At 39.0% G+C, this 19,552-nt stretch overlaps 1 protein-coding gene across 1 annotated transcript in view; it reads left to right on the top strand.

Annotated features, from left to right (window-relative positions):
* S6k (Ribosomal protein S6 kinase) overlaps nucleotides 1–19,552 on the top strand; it is a 182,706-nt gene that overhangs the window by 148,073 nt on the left and 15,081 nt on the right. The gene's annotated exons all lie outside the window — the stretch shown is intronic.

Below are 19,552 nucleotides of genomic sequence, written 5' to 3' on the forward strand. Positions count from 1 at the left end.
CGCATGCGCTTCTGCGGCGTAAGCAAAATATTTATGACACATTTATTTTGTTTGTTGTTATTTTACATTTTATATGTACTCTGCCTGCCTGCTACTGTTACGTGGTAACTATAAATTTTATTAGGTAAACTACTAACATAGAGGCAACATGTTCATAATAAACTTAGGTACGCGTATATACGAAATGAATAATTCGTAAGCGCAATCTAATTTCATGTGCCAAAATATTTTTTGCTGTGCTTTTAAAGCAGAGAAATGCATGAATTATGAACTGAACAACACTCACTGGAATAAAGGCTGAAAGGGGTTCTCACAGTCGAAATTAGATACTAAAATTTTCGGATATAGCTTAGGACCCGACCCCGCGACAACGCAATATAATAAAAAAGGCCTGATATAGGTGTACGTCCGGAAACAAATTTTTTGAGTTAACCAGAGCACGCTCAGGGGCGGAAGTTAACCCACAACAGAGGTAACTTTACCAGAAACAACTAGTTCCGGGCTTTGTGAGAAGAGCTTCGTTGGTTTCTTATTTGCAATAACCCATTTGGTTTTATAATCGGCTTATTATCGATAACGAATAATTATCGTGGACTTATCGGTGTGTAATCGTCTTATTGGTTTTTTATCAGTTTGTTATCGAAAGATTACACATGTCTCATTGATTTTATAATAAAATTTTATAGATATCTGTATCATAACAAGCCGTTAAGTCATCGTCAACAAACTGAAAACATGCCGATAGTAAACCGGTAACACTCCAATAAAAATTGATAACGTTTCGATAAGAAATCGAACTCTTTTTTTAAAAACAAAACCGATAACTTGTCCATAACACTCCGATAACAATTTGTTAACTTTCCGTTAACAAATCTATAAGTTTTCCCAAACAAATTGATATCCTCTTTGTAATATATCGATAGCATATCGATAATTTTTCGATAAATTGATCAATAAATATGTTATCAATTTATTATCGAATTGTTACCAATTTTTTATCGGAGTGTTATGGAAAAGTTATCGATTTGTTATCAAAGAGTTATCGATTACTTACCAAAAAGCTATCGATATATTATAATCAATTTGATTTGGGAAACTTATACATAGATTTGTTAACGGAAAGTTAACAAATTTTTATGGGAGTGTTATGGAAAAGTTAACGATTTCGTTTTTAAAAAAAGTGTTCGATTTGTTATTCTTTGAGTTCATTTTACTTTATTTAATTTTATTTTACATTAGTTTTTTACTATATTTTATTTGGTTTATTCTATCGAGCACGTTCTGTGCTCGTGCCCTGCGCTTGCCAGGCTAAGACTCCAGCTATTAGGAGTGATACAGCTATCAGATCTAGAAGCAGCAAGTGGCATAGGTCCTAGAAAGCTTCTTGTAATTGCCAAGAGAACGGAGTTATTTTATAACATGGGTCCTGGTTTTTGATAGGGGCTTTCAGTTTGGTCGTTAAACAAACTTCCGGTAACACTACGGACTCATTCAGTTTATGTGAGGTCCTCATGGACCGGCCAGTTCAACCTATTTAACTGATTATATTGGAACGATTTTCCGTCATCCCTTGTCACATTTGGTTTCGGAAAATCGTTCCAATATACATCATACCCTGTCGGAAAATCAACAAAACAAAATAAGTAACCTAACTTCCTTATTCTATTTTATGTTATGGATCTTTTCCTGACGATTTGAAATGTGCTACTGTTATTGCGTTGTTTAAAAAAGGAAGCAAAACAGATGTAAACAATTACAGACCGATTTCTTTACTTCCTGCAATTTCAAAAGTTTTTGAGAAACTTGTCAAATGTAGAATTCTTTAATTTCTTGAAAATAACAACTTTTTCAGCCCAATGCAATTTGGATTCAGATGTGGGCGGTCAACAGAAGATGCTCTGTTTGAATTTTGTACCTTTATACACAGCGAATTAGACAAAACAAAGAACTGTGCTGGATTGTTTGTAGATATCACGAAAGCTTTCGATAAGGTAGATCACCAAATACTATTAGACAAACTGTATTGCGCGGGCTTCCGTGGCTTTATATATAGTTGGTTTAAATCTTACTTGTCAGGAAGAGTGCAGAAAGTGAAGGTTGGAAGCAGTTCAAGTAATCCTGTTATGATTAACTTAGGAGTGCCTCAGGGATCTGTTTTAGGTCCGTTACTATTTTTGGTCTACTTGAACTCAATTTTTTCACTGCCTTTCTCTGGGAAAGTTACCGCCTTCGCAGATGACCTTGCTATTGCCTATGGTTCATCGAACCATCTGGATTTGGTAGCAGGCATCAATAATGACGTACATTTGCTAAGGTTGTGGTTTGCTTCATATAAGCTTACTGTCAGCAAAAAAAAACGCAGAAAAAAACCTACATCCAAAAATAACACCTGATATTGGAATTGTGTTCCATGCCACTGATTGCAAGCATTTTGCACTCAATAGTTTATCGTGTTCTGATACAACTTTCAATGCGGAAATAAAGTGCTGCGATGCGTGTTTCACAATCGAAAAAGTAATCGTTTTTCAATACCTGGGTGTTTCTGTTGACCAAAATCTAAGTTGGTCTACGCATATTTCTAATTTGAAGTCGTACATGCGATCTACTGTTCGTAATTTTATAGTCTAAGAAAGATTTGCTCAAACGCTACGCTCAAAATTATTTACTATGCCTTGGTGCACTCTAAGCTCCAATATGGCATCAGCTGCTGGGGAGGTGCATCTTTCACTAAATTACAGCAACTTCTAACTATACAAAGATGCGTAATAAGAAAAATATGTAATCGTAATCGATTTCACAGCTCCATGGAGTTATTCCGAGACCTGAAAATACTTCCTGTTAAGCATTTGTACTATTTCAAAAGTCTAAAAATATTTTTTGTTCGATCTGGTTATTTACATAGCCTACATTCTGATAATTATAACCTGAGGACGAACTCACACGGACTTGTTGTTGTTCCCACTTATTGTAGTACACATTTCAATAAATTCTTTACTATTGTCTCATATAAGGTTTTCAATGCGTTGCCCGTGTCTATACGTGTCATTAGGAACATACGTGAATTTTTACGGAATGTTAAATCGTTTCTCTTACAACTATCACACAACGATATCAAAAATTTGCTGAACCCTAGCACCTAGTAATTTAAACGCAGTTGTTACTCTCAAATTTAACTTTTAAGCTGTTATTCTTAATTTAACTCTTAAGTTGTTATTCTTAATCGTTATAATTTTTTTTTATTCACCCCACACACTTTTGTAATTCCATTAATTTAATTTTGAGATGGCATTCAATACTAAAATACTGTTTTTAAAGAATGCCTTACTTTGCATTATAATGTTATCTGTTAGCTTAATATACTTATTTGTTGCATGCATACTTGTGAATTTTGTAAGGAAAATGAATGAATAAATCTTAATCTTATTATACTCAGCTGAGCAGAGCTCACAGAGTATATTAACTTTGTTCTCATAACGGTAATCCGTAACGGCATAAACTAATCGAGATAGATATAGACTTCTATATATCAAAATGATCTGGGCGAAAAAAGAAATTCATTTAGCCATGTCCGTCCGTCCGTAAACACGATAACTTGAGTAAATTTTGAGGTATCTCGATGAAATTTGGTATGTAGGTTCCTGGGCGCTCATCGCTATTTAAAATGAACGAAATCGGACTACAACCACGGCCACTTTTTCGATATCGGAAATTTCGAAAAACCGCAAAAGTGCGATAATTCATTACCAAAGACGGATAAAGCAATGAAACTTGGTAGGTGCGTTGACCTTATGACGCAAAATAGAAAATTAGTAAAATTTTGGACAATGGGGTGGAACCGCCCACTTTTAAAAGAAGGTAATTTAAAATTTTTGCAAGATGTAATTTCGCAGTCGTTGAAGATATCATGATGAAATTTGGCAGGCACGTTACTCCTATTAGTATATGTGTGCTAAATAAAAATTAGCAAAATCGGATGACGCGCACTTAAAAAAAAAATTTTTTTGTCAAATTTGAACAAAAAATTTAATATCTTTACAGTATATAAGTAAATTATGTCAACATTCAACTCCAGTAATGATATGTTGCATCAAAATACAAAAATAAAAGAAAATTTCAAAATGGGTGTGGCTCCGCCCTTTTTCATTTAATTCGTCTAGAATACTTTTAAGGCCATTAGTCGAACAAAAATTTACCAATCCTTGTGAAATTTGGTAGGTGCATAGCTTCTATGACGATAACTGTTTTCTGTGAAAATGGGTGAAATCGGTTGAAGCCACGCCCAGTTTTTATACACAGTCGACCGTCTGTCCTTCCGCTCGGCCGTTAAGACCTTAACTTGAGCAAAAATCGACATATCTTTACTAAACTTAGTTCACGTACTTCTCTGAACTCACTTTATCTTGGTATAAAAAATAACCGAAACCCGACTATGACGACGCCCACTTTTTCTATATCGAAAATTACGAAAAATGAAAAAAATGCCATAATTCTGTACCAAATATGAAAAAAGAGATGAAACATGGTAATTGGATTGGTTTATTGACGCAAAATATAATTTAGAAAAAGCTTTGTAAAATGGGTGTGACACCTACCATATTAAGTAGAAGAAAATGAAAAAGTTCTGCAGGACGAAATCAAAAGCCCTTGGAATCTTGGCAGGAATACTGTTCGTGGTATGACATATATAAATAAATTAGCGGTACCCGACAGATGTTGATCTGGGTCACCCTGATCCACATTTTGGTCGATATCTCGAAAACGCCTTCACATATACAACTAAGGGCCACTCCCTTTTAAACCCCTCATTAATACCTTTAATTTGATACCCATATCGTACAAACACATTCTAGAGTCACTCCTGGTCCACCCTTATTGCGACATCTCGAAAAGGCGTCCACCTATGGAACTAAGGCCCACTACGTTTTAAATAATCATTAACACCTTTCATTTGATACCCATATCGTACAAACACATTCTAGAGTCACCCTTGATCCACCTTTATGGCGATATCCCGAAATGGCGTCCACCTACAGAACTATGGCGCACTCCCTTTTAAAATACTGTAACGAATTTACTTGCAAATCCTCTTATTTGCCTTTTTGCTAAGTTCGAATCACTAAATTGTTGAATAAATAACTCCAATATTGAATAATGGAAAATGGCCTTTATTAAAGTACTTCACAATAACACTCAAACTGTGCAACGAATAGCTTGCTTAATAACCAAACTGATTGATAGCTCAAATGAAACTCTACTATTCAAAAAAATACTGCTCTTGCTCGCTAGATAGCGTCTTAGTCGAAACTGCTTGACAACTCAAATCAAACTGAATTCCAGCGCCTCTAGAATTGTCGCCTTTTATACTCTTTGATCTCAACCTTCGCATCTTCTAGGCGCTTCCAGAATCTACTAGTCCTGCAGCTCTCAAACTTCTCAGCTGTAACTACAATTGCACAATTTTATACATCTTCTAGGCGCTTCCAGAATCTACTAGTACAGCAGCTCTCAAACTTCTCAGCTGTAACTACAATTGCACAATTTTATAGTTTTTCTCATTGCATACTTATAGGAGTATCTCAGATATATGCATGTGTTTGTGCATTGACTCTCCGCTGTTCGTATACGTACATGGTACATATGTGTGGACGCAATTATTGTTTCGTTTATGTAGATATATAATGATTGATCTATGGATGTGAATTCACGTCACTGCTTAGCATCGGCTTAGAGATGGCAGCACCCCTTAGTTTTGCTAATATTCGTAACACTGCCCTCCACCTAAGTCTGATCGTCCCGATAAGACAAATCTCCCGATCTAAACGTTGCCAGCCTTTCCAAATGGACCACTTTCATTTTGGTTCGTGGTTTACCGATGGTTTGTATGCGGTACACTACATCGTTGATCCGTTTTACAACTTTGTATGGGCCTTCCCAATTACACTGCAATTTCGGGGACAAACTTTTTTTACGTTGTGGGTTGTATAACAGCACCAAATCTCCTTCCTGAAAACCTTCTGAATTAATTGCTTTATCGTATCTGGCTTTCATCTTGTCACTCATAATCTTTGTTCGTTGCCTTATCAGATCATGTATTTCTCTTAGCTCTTGTTCCAAATCACTAGTAGATTTCTTGACATTTCTCTCCGCATTGGCATCTATCTCAAACTTCAAATCAGCTGGCAGTCTAAGGTCATTGCCAAAAATTACTTTTGCAGGGGTATGGCCCGTTGTCTCATGCACTGCTGATCGGTAAGCCATCAAGAATAATGGTATGCGGGTATCCCACTCTTTATGGTATTTGTCTACTACTTTCCTTAAGTGCTCCTCCAATGTTCTATTGAATCGTTCTACCATACCATCGGATTGAGGATGCAATGCAGTTGTTCGTGTTTTTCGAATGCCCAATGATTTACACATTTCCTGGAACACAGCTGATTCGAAATTCCTGCCTTGGTCAGAATGTAACTCCATTGGGACACTATACCTTGCAACCCATTCGTTTTTAACCACTTCTGCTACTGTTTCTGCTTCTTGGTTTGGGATTGGGTATACCTCTGGGCATTTACTGAAATAATCCATAACCACCAGTACGTATTTGTTTCCGCGGTTGCTAGTAGGAAATGGACCTGCGACATCCACGGCGATGGTGCACCTGAAATATACTGCTTCATCTGGCCATGACTTCGGGTTTTGGGCCCTTTCGCTCTGTTGCATACCTCGCAGTTGGCAATCCACTCAGTGACCGACTGACGGTAACCAACCCAATATAATCTCTGCTTAATTTTCTCGAGTGTCTTCGTGATTCCAAGATGACCTCCACTTGGACCATTGTGCAGCTCGCTGAGCACGTCAGGAATCCTCTTCCTGGGAACAACTATCAGTTTCTTCTTGCATCCTCACTCTCCCATACTCGATGCAAGCAACCGGATATCAATTCTAAACTGTTCCACTGTGCCCAATATGACATCGCAATGGGACTCTCTGCTGACATCTCTCTGCTTGGTCTTTCGTTTCGATGGAGCCCTTGCATAACATGTGACAGATCTGTATCTTCTGGCTGACACTTTCTTAGTTGTTCCTTGTCCCATTCATCCGTACACGTTATAGTCATTAGCCGGACATCTATAATGTCTTCTTTAGCCTCGGCCTTTGAACAGTGCTTGCATTCCAGACTACATGGTCTTCGTGACATTGCATCGGCATTTCCATGGGTACTACCTTTTCGATGCTCAATGGAAAAGTCATAGCTTTGTAGTCGCTCAATCCACCGTGCCAATTGTCCTTCCGGATTACGGAACTGCAGAAGCCATTTCAACGCTGCGTGATCTGTCCTGACACGGATCGCTGGCCGTAGAGGTATTTGTGAAAATGTTTAATGCACTCTACCAATTCCAAGAGCTCTCTCCGTGTAACGCAATAGTTCCTCTCTGGTTTTCCAATCTAACGGCTGTAATATGCCTTCTCCTGTCCATCGACCAGTTGTGATAAAACGCCTCCTATAGCATATCCACTCGCATCTGTATCTAGAATAAATGTTGCTCCTGGAATCGGATATGCTAACATTGGGGCAGTGCACAAACGCTCCTTCAATGTTTGGAAAGCCACTTCTTGCTCCTTCTTCCATAGAAAAGCTTTGTTTTTTCTTGTAAGCTCATGGATGCTATGGGCTACGCTGGAAAAATTTGGTACAAATCGGCGGTAATATGTGCACAGCCCAAGGAAACTTCTCAACTCATGTAGGTTCTGTGATCTTGGCCAATCTTTTACAGCCTCTATTTTTTCGTTCGCAGTGCAGATGCCCTCTGTCGTTACCTTGTGACCCAAATAATTGACTTCCTTTTTAAACAGCGCACACTTTTTGGGACTTAACTTCAGACCAGCGCCAGCTATTCTCTGGAAAACTTCCTCCAAGTTCTTAAGATGTTCATCAAAGCTCTTGCCCAATACGATGATGTCGTCCAGGTACACCAAGCATGTTTTCCAATGTAGTCCTTTCAGTACCTGGTCCATGAGTCTCTCAAAAGTAGCTGGTGCATTACAAAGTCCAAAGGCATCACTGTAAATTGCCACAGACCATCACCGACACTGAAGGCTGTTTTCTCTTTATCTTCCTCCTTCACCTCAACTTGCCAATAGCCGCTTTTCAAGTCCAGTGTGGAAAACCATTTCGTACCAGATAGCGATTCCAGAGTGTCGTGAATTCTTGGCAATGGGTAGCTATCCTTTTTCGTAACGTCATTCAACTTCCGGTAGTCCATGCAAAACCTCATTTTTCCATCCTTCTTCTTTAAAAGTACTACCGGTGAGCTCCATGGACTAGCTGCTGGTTCGATGACGCCGCTGTCGCTCATTTCTTGTATGATTTGACTCACCACTTCCCACTTCGCCAGTGGAACACTACGTGGAGCTTGACGGATCGGCCTCGCATCTGCCGTGTCAATTTGATGTTTCACAACATTGGTGCGGCCTGGTTTGGAACCATCTTGGTCAAATATGTTCGCGTACTTTAGGAGCAGTTGTTTTGCCTTACTCTGATAGGCTTCCTCTAGCCCCTGCGTCCATGCCGTGATGTCATTTGAAAGATCAGTATTACTAGATGAAACGTGTTCCTGGAGCTGTTTACAGTTAATAACTACTTCGGCCTCTTGGCATCTTCCCAAAATAGCTCCTTTGATCAAATTGAATGGTGACTTGAACTCATTGAGTACTCTTACCGGAATACGTCCATCTTGTTTTGTCATAGCCAGGGTTTTTCCTACAATTATGTTCAGTGCTGATTTATTTGCTGCTTCGACAACCCACAATTTGTTTGTCCCACAATCTCCATCAACTTTGCCCAGATGACTGCTTCTGATCTTGGTGGTATTTGCTGACTCTTCCACCAGCACTCGTTTACTGCTGTAGCCTCTCTCGTAGCCGAAATTAAGTGGCACATCCATGTTCTTATATCGCATCGTCTTGCTTTGCATATCGATCTTGATGTCTTGGTTGATTAAGAAGTCCACTCCAATTATGATTTCATCAACAATACCTACCACTATAAAATTGTGTAGTACCTTGACGTTCCCAATTGCTACTTCACATTCTACTTCTCCAATTACCTGGGTGTCCTCTCCCGTGGCTGTACATAATCTTGCTCCAAGCAATGGTCTTATCTTCTTGTTGACTAAATCTGATCGAATGATGGAATGGGATGCACCCGTATCTACAGTCAGTAAACGTTCCTTTCCATCCACATGTCCTCCGACAGTAAGATTGCTTGACCTTCTTCCAATTTGCGAGATAGAGATTATGGGGCATTCAATTGAGGGAGCCAGCTGTCCCCCTTGCGGCTGACTCTCTTTAGTTTAACGATTGAGTGGACTTGGAGATTTGCTCATCTCCTTCAGCTCTGCGTTTACGACCACCCACATTGTTGGAACTGTTAGGGTTGGTGTTGCAATGTCGTGCAATATAACCTGGGTTGCCGTACTTGAAACATTTAATAACTCCGGCATTTTTCTGTTGTGATCCCTTCAGTGCTTCCAAAATTGTGTCTACCCAATCTGGTCTTTCCACTTCCACACGATGAGCTTTGTATGCTGGTTTACTCAATAGTGAGGCAGTTTCCTGAGTCAGTGCATGTGATACCGTCACTGCAAATGTTGGCTTTGGGTTTGCGTATGTGGCTCGCTTCGTTTCGACGTCCCGTATGCCATTTATAAAGCTCTGAACTTTTACTCTTTCGGTGTATTCCACGGGTGCGTCGGCATTCGCCAAATGTGCAAGCCTTTCGACATCTGACGCAAACTCCTGCAAAGTCTCATTTGCTTTTTGGTAGCGGTTTTGCAACTCAATTTGGAATATCTGTTTTCTATGCTCGCTTCCATAACGTCGTTCTACAGCAGCCATCAATGCTTCATAACTGTTCCTTTCGTACTCTGGAATCGTCTGTAAGATTTCGGCAGCTGGTCCTTTCAATGCTACGAAGAGTGCAGCAACTTTATCTTCAGCATTCCAGTTGTTCACTGTTGCGGTCTTCTCAAATTGTAGCTTAAAGACCTGGAAAGGAACAGAACCGTCAAAGGATGGTGTTTTTACCTTTGGATTACTCGCTGAAACTGTTGGGCTATTTAATTGCAACTCCTGTATACGACCTCTCAAAGCTTCTATCTCAGCATCAATTTTGTCCTCGAGCTGCACAATTTTTGTATCCTGTGCTTCCAGCTTTGATGTTACCCTTGCTTCCTGTGCTTCCAACTGCGAAGACATTTGCGCCACCTGCAATGATAAGCGCTCCTCTTGTGCTTCCATCTTAGATGTTATACGTGTCTCTTGCGACTCCAGTTGGGATGCCATATATGTCTTCTGTTCTTCGAGCTGTGTAGAAATTTGTGTTTCCTGTGCTTCAATCTTCGATGTTGTTCGTGTCTCTTGGGATTCCATCTGTGATGAAATATACGTTTTCTGTTCTTCTAGTTGAGATGACATTGTCGATGTTTGAGCAGATATTGCAGCCAAAATCATGTTCAAGTCTGTGCTCGTAACTGACTGCGATGTTTCGTTTTTCTCTTCAATTTTTGTTGTTGTCTCGTCCCCATCAGGATAAAAGACATACTCGTCCCCATCCATTCCTTCTGCTTCCATTGCCTCTCGTAGCCGTGCCTGAAGTTCGAGTTTAACGCCGCTTGTATTCAATCCACGGCTCTCCAACTCCTTCTTTAGTTGCTGGATCTTCAATTCACTGAACTTTGCCATGTCCCTGTTGTCCTCTGGAATTTATTCAACAATTCCTCTTCTGACACCAATTGTAACGAATTTACTTGCAAATCCTCTTATTTGCCTTTTTGCTAAGTTCGAATCACTAAATTGTTGAATAAATAACTCCAATATTGAATAATGGAAAATGACCTTTATTAAAGTACTTCACAATAACACTCAAACTGTGCAACGAATAGCTTGCTTAATAACCAAACTGATTGATAGCTCAAATGAAACTCTACTATTCAAAATAATACAGCTCTTGCTCGCTAGATAGCGTCTTAGTCGAAACTGCTTGACAACTCAAATCAAACTGAATTCCAGCGCCTCTAGAATTGTCGCCTTTTATACTCTTTGATCTCAACCTTCGCATCTTCTAGGCGCTTCCAGAATCTACTAGTCCAGCAGCTCTCAAACTTCTCAGCTGTAACTACAATTGCACAATTTTATACATCTTCTAGGCGCTTCCAGAATCTACTAGTACAGCAGCTCTCAAACTTCTCAGCTGTAACTACAATTGCACAATTTTATAGTTTTTCTCATTGCATACTTATAGGAGTATCTCAGATATATGCATGTGTTTGTGCATTGACTCTCCGCTGTTCGTATACGTACATGGTACATATGTGTAGACGCAATTATTGTTTCGTTTATGTAGATACATAATGATTGATCTATGGATGTGAATTCACGTCACTGCTTAGCATCGGCTTAGAGATGGCAGCACTCCTTAATTTTGCTAATATTCGTAACAATACTCTTTAATACCTTCCATTTGAAACCCATGTCATACAAACACATTCCAGGGTTGCCCTATTTTCATTTTGCTAAATGGTGATTTTCCCTTATTTTGTCTCCAAAGCTTTCAGCTGAGTATGTAATGTTCGGTTACACCCGAACTTAGCCTTCCTTACTTGTTTTATTTTACTATATGTATTTATTTTATTTTATTTTTTTATTTGTATTTTTTTTTTTTTAGTTTATTTTATTTTATTTTGTAAATGAATTTAATTTTATTATAGTTATTTTATTATTTTTACTTTGCATTATTATTTTATTTAAACAAACCAAATAATGTACAAAAATGTTACACAGTTGAGTGGTAATGCAACCATTTTAGCCTCACCCACCAATAGTGCTAGTGAAGTTGAAAAATTGTTCACTAAAAAAGCTGATAGTGAAAATATTTTTAGTTTAAGCTTAGTGCACAAAAATTGTTCTTCACTCATTTCAGTGGCGCATAGAAAATTCCAATAATGATATTTTTTGTTTTTCACTCAGCCGACTGGTAGTGAAAAAATAAAATTGCTGCAATTTTTTTAGTCGTAGAGGAGAAAGGCAGCACTATCATTAAGCTGCAAAAAAAATGATGCGCACTAAATTTTTTTTCCAATATGTACAATGATATGAAAGTATAATCCAATCAAAATTTAGTGCACTTCTCCTAACTATGGAACTCACTACACCTGCATTTACATTCTACATGGTACCCCATATAGCATACCTCCTACAAAGAATACGCTTACACTTACATCTTACGCTTACATTCAGGGTTCCCCCCATATCAAGAGCAAAGATGTTTACACATTAATAAGAGGGTAGGTTAGGTTGAACTGGCCGATCCATGAGAACCTTACTGAATGAATCCGTAGTGTAATTTATTTAACGACCAAACTGAAAAACCCTATCAAAAACCAGAACCTATGTTATAAAATAACTCCTTCCTCTTGGCAAATTCTAAAAGCTTTCTTGGACTTATGACTCTTGCTGCTTCTAGATGTGGCAGCTGTATCACTCCTAATAGCTGGAGCCTTAGGCTAGCAAGCGCAGGACCCGAGCACAAAACTTCCTCGATCTTTTCCTCCTCTAACCCACACTTCCTACATCTGCCATCACTAACCAAGCCTAATTTAAAGGCATGTGATGGCAGAAGGCAGTGTACAGTCAGAATACCCGTCATGAGTCTACAGTCATCTCTTTGTAATGATAAAAGCAACTTTGTTAGTTTAAGGTTGTAAGGCCTACACATAAGATTCGACACTTTACAGCCATGCTCTTGGACCCACGTTTTTCTCGCTTGTTCGATCATGTGCACCTCTCGCCTTCTCTTAATCTCGCCCAATGTAATTGGAACGTCTACCTAGAAAGCTTCAAGCGCCCTTCTTAGCTAGCTTTAGTTCATCCGATTTTTCATTCCCATCTATTCCCATACTCCTTGGGACCCAATATAGATATATGTATACTTTTCCCCGTCCCGATTCTTTCCAGGGATTGCTTACACTCTAACACAATTTTAGATGTTGTGCTATGCGAGATTATTGCTTTGGTCACGGCTGGATAATACTTCCACTTGGAAAATGCTACAGTGATCTGGCAGCTTGTAGGGTCTGTTTATATCCGGATCAGCACAGTATACCGCAGACGCTACTCCTTCCCTACTCTGTATATAGCCTCGCCCGGCATTTGAGCACCATTGCGCCAACCATCCACCTCGATTGTGGCTTTAGTAGCCCCTTGAAGCGCAGATAGGGAACCAGGTGTGTATGTGGTATGTGCAGAATGGCATACATTGCAGCCGTCGGGGTTGTTTTCAGGGCTCCCGTAATGCTAAGCTTTGACAGTCTGCATACCTCCTAATTTTTTGAGGAAGGTTCTTTTTTGTGTGGCTTTCAAACAAGAACTCCATAGTATAGAACAGGGTTTACAATCACCGTAAATGAGAAAGAGAAGGCGATAAACTCCACGTACACCCCACTAGCATTATTTTACAAGCATACAGTGCCTTCGAGACCGTCTTCACCCTCTCTTCCACGTTGAGCTTCCATGACAGCTGACTGTCTAGGATGATGAGGGGGTAAGGTTTTAAAAATGTTTGAACTTTTTAGTAATATTTGGACTACTGGAGTTTGAGTTGGAAAACTCGGCTTGCAAATTTATATTCTTCCTGACTAGTTTTTCACTTCAGGTTATTTACGTAAACGAATGGCCCATATTTGTATGATTATATCAGCTAAAACGACGCATGCGCATAAGTGACAGTAACGGCGATGAGTATACACGGTATATTACGATGAAATTAATTATATAGCTCAATATTGGCGTAAAGAAGCGCAAAAGACATTGAACTACATGCAGCGCACACAAATTTGTTTATATAACAAATAGTTAACAATCGGACCATTGAACTAGACACGAAATTTGAAGTACAGATCAAACAAGGCGATCACTACATAATTAGTGAGTAATGAGAACCAAGGCTAATCAAAAAGGTTGCTTAGGCGACTGAAATATTTTGTTTTTGTGGGCTGACTTTATATTTTAGGTCGCACAAAAATTTAGATTGTCTGGGTTTCTTCTGGCTGCTAACCAGAGTCATGAGCACGAATTGTGACGAAGAATCTTAATTGCTAACTACTACAACTTTGGACTTAATAGAAATGAAGTTTAATACAAACTCCTCGAAAAAGATAAATACATATGGGGTATTCCATCGTCACGGGTGGGACACTTGTACGCATAATTGCATGTTTGTTAAAGGATTTTAATAATTTGTACAAGTTATTCCTAGTTTTAATATAGATTTTGGAAAATATCGTCAATTGTTATTGCACCAATTAAAAAAAGAACCATAAAATTACCACGAATTTGGAAAAAATTTAATTTTAAAAATAGTCACGGTTGGGACAGAAAAAAGAATCTATTCTCTAGTCACATAAAGTATTAGTTAAACTCTACGAATTTATAAAAGCAATTCATTTTATTTAAATATCTCCATTTGCACTGACATATTTGGAATATAATAACATAAAAATAGCTTACTTTCAGTTTCTACTTTTATAATAATAACTCAAAATTGTAGTGTTACGGGTGGGACAGCTTTTGTCACGGGTGGGACACGTTCGAACTGAAAATACTTTGAAAGCTTATTTGCCAAAGGTTCAGAATCGGACTCGTTCGATTACCATAAATTAAAAATGCCAAAGGTTCAGATTCGGACTCGTTCCATGAACTTTCATCATCGTCGGAATCAATTGTATTTACGTTAAGTTTAAATACTTTAAGACTAGTAAATTTTGACTAGAATGTAAGTCCCATAGAGATCCTCTTGACTACATCTTTTTAAGAAATGGTGTGACTGAACCTTGTTAATAGCGAGTACATCGTTCCATCTTCGGTAAAGCATAATTCTGTTAGCTTCAACCTCTTCTTCAGATAAATGCATAGTCTCAATATTCCTTATAACCATTCTAGCAGTTAATATGAAATCTACAGCATTATTGATATCAGCCTTACGTTGCCGCACTTGACTCCATACCGACCTCTTCACAACGGCGCCAACTCCATCCACTGCTCCTTTTCCATGGGAAGTGACGAAAATATACTATTCTACGTGTACATTAAAATCTGTAGGCATATAACAAAGGTTGGTTTATTATTTCGTATAAACAAATAAAAAAAATTCCAATAAAATAATTTGAAATGTTTGTATGGTGAACCCCCAGGGGGTTCCCACTGACATCGGTGGGTCGGGCCGCCAAAGTTAGTGGGGGTTGGTCATACATTTGGACTCGATTGGAGCACTCTAAATGGGTCAAAGTGGGATTTTTCAAAATTTGCCCCTACCCAAAAGTTCGACCCAAATTGGGGGACACCAGAATTCGTTTTAGAGGTATGGTTCCTTGGGCAAAGTTTCTTATTTTGATCCCTAGAATATGATTTTCACAGAGAAATGGGCGATTTTTTTGCCTCCCCACAAATCGACCCGGCCTAATACACAGTATACTTGTCGTGGCACAAAACGTCACTAACAATGGCGTACGAATATCTTTTGCCTTCAGCCAGCCATACACACGCAGTAAATACTGTGAACTGTGCATGGCCCAATGTGCAGACTGAATCTCATCTTGCATTATTACGCTATAGTTTTCAGCAAAATCTGTCCCACCCATATCTGTCACGGGTGGGACATATTTCACTACTGCATATCTCTTAAATAACTTTGTAGAAACGAAATTCCAATTGTGGTATACATTCGCAATATAATTCTAGTTTTAGGCAATAAATACGAAAAAAAACCGTTCATAACTAATTAAGGAAAAAAAGAAATTTTGTTTTTTTTTGTGTCACGGGTGGGACAAGGCCGATAATGTTTTACTTATTGTACAAAAAATAGTAATAACTTACCCAATGTGAGATAAAACTAAATTTTATTAAATAAAGACGAGCTCCTGTATTTATTACAATTATCATTCACTTGAATTGAGAACCATAAACAATTTGACAACTATTTCAAAACTACCTTATTCATCCTTACAAAAAATGCGGGCCAAATACTTTACTTTAAAAAGTAAATAAAGTCATTTAAAGCGTATTTAATGTTAAAATTTGTTATTTTTCGGATGCGTTAATATATTTCACAGCGTTTTTCGCAAGGGTTTGTTAGTTTTAATAAAAAACAAATTTTTGGTCTGAGGTTTTCTTTCTCATGGAAACTCCAATATGTACATTAGGGTGGGTCGATTTGTATGGAAGAAATTTAACCGATATCGCGCCATCGATTTTTCGCTAGGATTTGGGCACTAAAAAATTTTCATATGTATACCCTGTCCGACACAGAAATGTCCGCTAAAAACGTTGGGGATAACCGTTAAAAAAAAAGCGGTGCAGGGTATACATGAAAATTTTACGATCACATTAAAATTTTTTTAGTAGGTCATAAAAAAAAAAACCTTAAAAATCAAAGTCGAAAAAAGTAAAAAAAATGAAATTTCGCAGGCTCGAAAATTATTTTTTTGGGTATGCGTAGTGGAACTTTTTTTTCCTGAGCCCAAATCCTATCGAAAAATCGATGGCGCGATATCGGTTAATAAATCGACCCAGTCTAATGTACATATATGCGTCTTGGAATATTCGAGGGAGAGTTCTTCAAAAAATGTTAAGGTCTTTCCATGCAGTAAGCTCCAGCATGGTGGTCGGGTTAGTATAAGAAGGATATAGTACCAGAGCGCATCAGATTCATTAACATAGATCACTGTGGATACCCATTATACCCCCCTAAGTATTCAAGTCATGTGTTTGCAGTTACATTAACTCGGAGAGCGGCTCGAGTAGTCTTCATATCGAAATCAGGAAGCACCTGTCATCTGGAATCGAATAACAATAACAACGTAATAAATTGTATCGGCGCCATGTTAAACTACAGAACGTTCACGTCACAATGAGGTATATGCAAGGCTGTAAAATCTGTAAGTTGAAGGGTATTATTACCAATGTTGTGGACGCTGGTAATCAACCAATTGCTTAGTCGGTTTGACAGAGGACTAGTGAAACTTATGACGCACGCAGATAAAGTTTCAGTTATCATCAGCGGCAGATGTCTACCAAAAATTCACTTACGCGGAAAAAAACCGGTCTAGTATTATTTACTAGGAAGTAAAAGATCCCTAATTGGATTAAGCCTAAGCTTGGAGGTGTAACCCTACAAGAAAATTACAGCATAAAATATCTGGGAATTATACTAGACTAGCAGAACCGGCAGACGTTGTTCTGCCCTAAATTTTTGGTCTATCTGCATACATTTTAATAAGCTTTTTCCGTCTAACTCTGCCCTCGCCCCTCTACACTTTTTCCTAATCTTTGTATTCACTCCTCCCTCCGTATTTTTCGCTTCATCTATCCCCATCTTCGTCTCATTCTATTCCTTTTCTCAGTCTTTTCCTTCTCTCTTTTCTCTCATGTTTTGGCCTATATCTCGAGACTCTAGTCACCCAGCGGTGTAAAACATACTCTGTATTAAAGCACACATTAACAGCTTCAATTTGATACCCATAATGTAAAAACACATTCTAGGTGTATCCGGGCCACGTTTTGGCCTATATCTCGAGACCCTAGTCACCAATAGGTATGAAAACTACCCTGTACTAAAGCACTCATCAACAGCTTCAATTTGATACCCATAATGTAAAACACTATCTAGGCGTTCACGGGTCCACGTTTTGGCATATATCTCGAGACCCTAGTGACCCAGAGGTATGAAAATTACCCTCTACTAAAGTACTAATCAATATCTTTCATTTGCTATCCATATTCTATAAACATATTGTAGGGGTACCCGGGTCACGTTTTGGCCTATATCTCGAGACCCAAGTCACCCAGCGGTATAAAAAATAATCTGTAGTAAAGCACACATCAACATGTTCTTTGAGGTTATATTTCCAGAGAAGTTTTCAAAGCGGTATGTATTTTTCTGTAAACTGTATCAACTCTGTTTTTACTGCTGCCAACTGGATCCTATGTGCGCATTTTTGCATTACCTCGCTGTAATATTCGGTTTTATTTACTTCGATCACGATGCCTTTAATGCAGCTATACCTCCTTCTGAAAGGAGTACTAATTGAACCGCGGACGCTTGGGCACATGCAGAAGCACGAAGTGGAATACGACGATTAACCCTTACTGGAGTCGGTAGACACCGCATTGCATAGGGTGGTAATAAGCATAGAGAAAGCCCTGGAATATAAGGAGCATATTCCTAGGAGTCTTCTTAGACATTGCCGGGGCTTTCAATAATGTTTCTAAATTGGCGATTATGGATGGTCTTAATTACATTAAAGTACATCCAGCCTTAACCAGATGGATCGGCTGCATGTTAAATAGCAGCATAGAATGGCAATGGGGATTGTACGAGGCCATGAAATCAGTGGACAGGGGCACGCCGCAGGGAGGTGTGCTATCACCTCTGCTGTGGACGCTGGTCATCAACCAACTGCTCAGGCGATTCGAGAAGGGACATGTAAAACTTACGGCTTACGTAGATGACGTTGCAATCGTCATAAGTGGAAAGTGCCTTCCAACGATTAGCTCTTTGATCGGGTGCTTCGGGATATTCATACCTGGGCATCTAATGTCGGGTTGAAAGTCAACGCGGAGAAGACGGATATGGTCTTGCAAACAATGAGGTACAAGGTCCCAAATTGGACCATGCGTAACCCTACAGGAGAAACCTTGTACAAAATATCTAGAAATCCTCCTAGACATTAAGCTGTCATGGAAGCTCAACGTGGAGCAAAGGGTGAAGAAGGCCTCAACGGCACTTTATGCATGTAAAAGAATGTTGGGGTGTACGTGGGGCTTATCGCCCTCTCTTTCTCATTGGGTATTTACAGCGATTGTAAGCTCTATTCTATACTATGGAGTTCTTGTTCGGTGGAAAGGCACACAAAAAACAACCTACCTCAAAAATTTAGAGGGGGTATGCAGAGTGCCAATGCTTAGCATTACGGGAGCCCTGAAAACAACCCCGATGGCTGCACTGCCAGTCTGCACATTCCACCTATAGAACTGCAACCAAGCTCGGTGCCTCGCGGCAGCTTGAGCGCCGACCATACGGCCATAGTAGTATAGCGTTATCAATCACAAAACGAACAGACTAGCTGATTCCCTATCTGTGCTTCGAGGCAGATCTTAAGGCCACAATAGAGATGAACGATTGGCGCAAGGGTGCTCAAATGGCAGACGAGGCGATACATGTGTACACAGATGGTTCCAAAGTAGTGGAAGGAGTAGGGTCTGCGGTACACTGTGCTGATCCGGAAATAAACAGATCCTACAGGCTCCCGCATTACTGTAGCGTTTTCCAAGCGGAAATATTAGCCGTAACCAAAGCAGTAGAAACCCTGGAAGAGAATAGCTTAAGCTGCAACCGTGTTAACTTTTATATTGACAGTCGAGCAGCAACTAAGGCAATAATTTCGCATAGCACAGCATCTAAATGCATGTTAGAGTGTAAGCAGTCGCTGGAGAGAATCGGGAC

Source organism: Eurosta solidaginis, chromosome 5 (assembly GCF_040869045.1).
Source record: "Eurosta solidaginis isolate ZX-2024a chromosome 5, ASM4086904v1, whole genome shotgun sequence".
NCBI lineage: Eukaryota > Metazoa > Arthropoda > Insecta > Diptera > Tephritidae > Eurosta > Eurosta solidaginis.